General features: G+C 42.0%; 1 long non-coding RNA gene across 1 annotated transcript; it reads left to right on the top strand.

Moving 5' to 3' along the window:
• Nucleotides 1–660: 660 nt before the first annotated feature.
• Nucleotides 661–4,942, top strand: LOC134947676 (uncharacterized). The gene is made up of 3 exons (XR_010182688.1): nt 661–899; nt 1,705–1,795; nt 4,794–4,942. It is a non-coding gene; the product is annotated as an uncharacterized LOC134947676 (long non-coding RNA).
• Nucleotides 4,943–5,456: the final 514 nt, after the last annotated feature.

The following is a 5,456-nucleotide window of genomic DNA, read 5'->3' as shown; positions in this document are numbered from 1 at the left end:
GAGGGGGCAAATGCCCCAGGCCCCCTCCCATAGCTTTTATGTCCCTACTTCTGTTACCCCCCCCCCCCCCCCCAACCCACCTGCTATCTGCCTTCCTACTTCTATTACTATTACCCTATTAAAGAATGCAGTATATTTATATGTGGGGGTGAATTGGAAGAACTGCTATTTATCAAATTTGCAAACTTTAGGCAATTTTTATTTTAGCAAATCCAGATACAACTCCATATAAAGTGTACTTCTACATAAACTTTACAGTTTTATAATAATGTAAACACGCATTACTAAGAAATGACCACAAAACACATCAGTAAGCACAAAATACTAAGGCGTCAATGTGCCAGGTGTAGTATTCATTAACCATTAAATGCCCCAGGCAGAAAAGTTAGTGCAAGAAGCCGAGCTGATCACATTCGCTATCAATCATAAATATGTTTTTCTGTGTATAGTACATTTCAGATATGAAACTTAATTTCTTGGTATTGTTGGTAAATTATATAATAATAATAAGTTATATAATAACCTGCTATATGAGGTATTACGTGTGACACTGTGGTGTGCGCTACAAAGCATGTACATGTGATTACACAGGCAGATAATTCCCAGCAGCCTCAGCAATTGCTCTGGAGGTCAGAAGCAGGTCACATGACCAGTAACAGTTGGTAGCGAGCAGCAGTTAGTCCGGACAGTGCGGCACAGAGCCCAGTATGTATGAGAGAGGGGCAATGACTATCAGGGGTATCCTGAGGTAACCACTGAACAAAGGGTCCTGGGCTGCTGAGGTGACGGATCTATCACCATAGACCTAACATCCAGTGACTGAGTAAGGTGGAGCCGGGCATCTGCATAAGGCCTGTACATCTGTCAACAGCCAGGATCCAAGGGAAATGACTAGAGAGGTATAGCTGTAACAGTTACACACTTTGCATTACATCTCAGTGGCATGACAACATTTATTAGGGATAAGCCAGACCTAAGAAGAGTTATTAAGAATAAAGAGACTCCCAAAATAAAGTTCTCCCTGTGCAGTCTTTAACTGTATTAGTGACTGCAGTGTAAAGAAAAGATGTATAAAACTAAGTAGACGCTTTAAGGGCAGAGCCATCATTTATAATTAGACTTCTCAGAGAAAGGCAATCTTCTGTTTTCTTGGATAGGGTGAAAACAATTAACCTACACACCACTCTAATTACCACATCTGGAAACTCTCCAGGCACCCAGTGTGTTTCAAATTATTATACAATAGTTCACCATTTTAAAATTGGCGCTAAGAGGACCAATACAAAGCTCACATCTCCATCCTTGCAGCTTCTTATTGGTCCTTATGGTTACACCCTTCTGCAGCATTACATGGCTCCTGGCTTTGGCAGGACTGGAAAATTAATGTTGGAGCCAAAGAAGAAAGAGTTTTATATAAAACATCCATGTACCGAGATGGGGATTTCAGGATACAAGGAAAAAAGAGTGGTTTATCCAGCTGTGTACCCATTCTAATCTCATCCACATTTTGAATTAACATTGCTTCTGTTGTATTATGTTGGTCATGTATGACTAGCCATGTAATGGACGTTGTGTCCATTGAACAAATTTTCAATAATGCCAGATGGGGTTCCACACACTTCTGCTTCTGTTATCTAAACATGTGTTTTGCTTGTGTACATTTAGTTGCCTAATATTACTCCTGGCCATTGTATCTATACACAGACAGCAGGCATCCCATTAAGATGCATCTCACCTTAGCAGACATGCTGGAGCTACACTGCAGGATGTCTGCAAATGAGCTGAGCAGCCCCAGGTAAGTGGGAATGTGAATTGGGTAGATGCAAACCAGAGTGTCTCTCTTGGAGATTGCTCGGGTAATGGCTCAGGTTAGATTGGTCTCAGGTCGGCGAAGATTTGGTCAGAAATGATAGTATCCATGGACTTTCTTTGGTGTGTGCCAACTAAAAGAAAAATCTGCTTACATTTCTACAGTGTAGTTAGAGTAGTAAAAAGAGTTGCTTAGCAGCCATGCTATTTGTGGTTTAATGGGAGGGGTCAGGGCCATTATAATGCAATACCACTAGAATCATGTAATTTTATTGTGAATGAGTGAGGCCTAATGATATGGTGCCGGTACCCGCCCCATCTACAACATGCTGTTACTGCATGGTAAGTGTGTCTAATGTATGCCTGGGGATTACACACAGCACTTAGCAAGTAAAGTTGCACTGTTATCACTAAGAAACACTCCAATTTGTCCTGTTGTACATGAATGAGATAGCAGTAAGATACATTTTTCAACTACTTTATTGCTGTATCCCTGATGAAAGCTCAAAAGAGACAAAACACGTAGGATGGGGGTGCTTTATTGGGCACCACTGTAGGGTGCTACTGTCGTGAGCTCACTCTCTCATAAGGCTGGTGAAATCTGTCCTAACTGGGGTTAAAACAATGTATCTCTAAAGAGTGTTTTGCAAACACATATAAATCATTGCGCAGAGTATTGTTATTCTAATAAATATTTAAACAGAATCTAATGAATGGACATTGGTCTTTTTTCTTGGGTGCCAACAAGAGACTGTTATCCATTAGGCTACGGCCACACATAGCAGCCAAGCAGGACCCACTGAACAGGACCCGCTTAGCTGGGAGGGGGGTTCTGAGTGCACACGGATCTTGTTCTGCGGGATCCCGCACAACAGGATCCAGCCAGAGACACACAGTATTTCAATAGCACACAGTGCGGCACAGCTGAAATCCCGTCGTCCTACTATACTGCCCAACCAAAGCATGCTGCAATTGGATCTGGTGGCGACGGGACTGCTGCACATGTGTGGGTGCCTGCATTCTCCTTTCCGGCCAAGTGGGTCCCGTTGAACGAGACCCGCTTGGCTGCTATGTGTGGCCCTACACTTACACAAGTACAATCTTGAGGATTCATAAGGAGGCTATTACATTTGGTAGTAAACTCTGGTTTTACTAATAAAGGTACATCAATTCTACAAGAAAACTCCATCCATTTCCAATGGCTCATTTGAGAAATCTGTGTATTGTGACTCCAATTATGACTTTATAGATAAGCACAGCAATTTTAAGTATTCAAAGTGTTAATGTAAATCAGTCTGAGCGCCCTCTTAGTACTGGTTGCATGCATTTTTGTTTCACTAACAAGAGAGAAGCTGCCAATTTATATTTATAACTACAATTGAATAGCTCAGTTTGGGTGCCATCTACTGGCTTCCAGCAGAACAACATTTGAATTCCGCCCATAGAGTCTAGATAGAGGGGTGAAGAGACCTGTTATCACAGGGTTATCACAGCTTCTCTGTAAAGGTGCTGGCTATTAAGAACCTAAATAATTTACTTATATCATATACCCCATGAACACAAAGCTGCAAACACAGGAGAACGACACAAATTCCTCACAGACACTTCATGAAGCAAAAAAATTATAATTTACAAAGGTGACACACTTCAGCTTACATCACGAATATTCATGTCATTGAGCACTGAGCAATGCATTGAGCAATCACGGGGGCGACTATATGCACCTTGCCACTAATAATCGCAACAGCAGCAAAATCACAAGGTTTATGGATATCAGTTATATGGGTTATGAATTAATACTTACAGCATTTGCCATCTGTCTCTTTTCATCGTAAGTGGTCTGATAATTAATATACATAATTACCAGTCATTCCTGTGTAACATACAGCCGGGGCCACATGTTCAGCCCTGACTCATGCCAGGTCTGCAGCACACAGCCATGCCCGCATCATGGCAATGATACAAGGCGGATAAAGCAGGGAGCACAACAATAGAGGCCTCTATAATAGCCAGGTGATCTTATAGTCTATAAGTCAGAGAAAAGAGTACCCACATGCATCCCATGCCTACATTCATGCAGGAAGGCAGCGAGCAACACTGATCCGAGTCAGTGTGGGCACCTGCATCTCACTCCCAGTACATCCCACTAGGTGCCAGTCTCAGGAAGAGCTCTCAAACACCCCTTCCCTGGCATGATGCTTCACCCGCACTGCCAGCTCTCTCATCCCACACCATTCAACTTTGGCAGCGTTCTCCAGTTGGGCAATCACTTTACTTTCACCCTGAGACCCTGAGACAACTCCTGCTTGTCAGAAGCAGGCCGTGTTCAATGGTCATGTCAAGGAGGAGGAACTCCTGCATCTGCTGCCCTCCAAGTCCAGACACAGCTCAGACCCAGCAGTAATCAACGGTGTGGGCAGGGACTCAAACCAGAGCTGCCTTTTATGTAAGAATTGGGGGTGAGGCCAGCCACCCAAAAAAAAGGTCACTTTGAAAAAAGGTCACCCGGTCGAAAGGCAGCCCCATAGACACGTTGGCCCAGCGGGGATCTTCACACTGGATCTTATGCCCAATCGTATCTAGATTTGTCTGAGGCCATCAGAAAGAAAATTATAGACATTCATTAGGGTGTAGTGGAAATTGACAATTTTAGAAATCGAAAATGCTTGGGTATGGAAAATGTTGTAGTGATTCATTGGCAAAGATTCATCATCCTAGGTCAATATCTTCAGCCCACACAATTGCCTCAAAGTTGTGAAATTTGGTCAGGATAGGCAATCCTGAAATACACGTATTGAGGGACCCGCAGGTCCTGTTGTGTCGCACATCTTGTCTCACATAGCGTGGTAAGCATTTCTGGACACTAAAACATTACACATTTCATGTTGCTATGCAAGTTAAGACTCGGATAATCACATATATTTGACTATAATCTTGCGGAATTCTGGTAATATTGACCTGCAGCTCTATGTTATTTCCTGAAGATATTTTCAGAATTTCCAGGACCCATCGCAAGGAGATGGCTGCAGTTCAGGTCCCACACACCACCCAACCCAACCAACCATGGAGTAAGAGATAACGTTTATGCATGTGGTGCAATGTACATGTGTTGTGTCATCTATACATGAAGAAAGAGATGGTAAGTTATTTTGTAATAAGATTCAGCAGTCAGAGATTTTATCTAAGGTAGATGTGTGTGCCAAACCCCCGTGTTTTGCTGTTGGATCTGTAATGATATAGTGTTTTTGTTGTTCTAATTATGCAATACCATCCCCAGGTGTTTGGTTTAGATCTGTAGTTTTGTTTTTATTATTCTAAAAACAGCTAACGTAATGTAATATGGTCCTGTTTTTGTTTCTACAGTATTATTAACCTCAATAACATTAATTTCCAGTCATTTCCAGACAATTTTGACCACCTCACAGTTCACAATATTCTTCACAAATATAGACCGAAGGCTGGATGGCTAAACTAAGTAACAGAGCAGTGGCACAAACACACAGCAATTATTTCTGTTTAAAATATTTTTGCAAATTAGTAATGTATTCGAGCAATAACCAATATAAATGTCTATGCAAGAAAGACCATCCCCAATGCCGACCAAAAATACAGCCCATTATGAAGAGAAAAGTGGTGCAAGATGGAAT

Source organism: Pseudophryne corroboree, chromosome 8 (genome assembly GCF_028390025.1).
Source record: "Pseudophryne corroboree isolate aPseCor3 chromosome 8, aPseCor3.hap2, whole genome shotgun sequence".
NCBI lineage: Eukaryota > Metazoa > Chordata > Amphibia > Anura > Myobatrachidae > Pseudophryne > Pseudophryne corroboree.
This window is presented reverse-complemented; position numbering and strand designations above follow the sequence as displayed.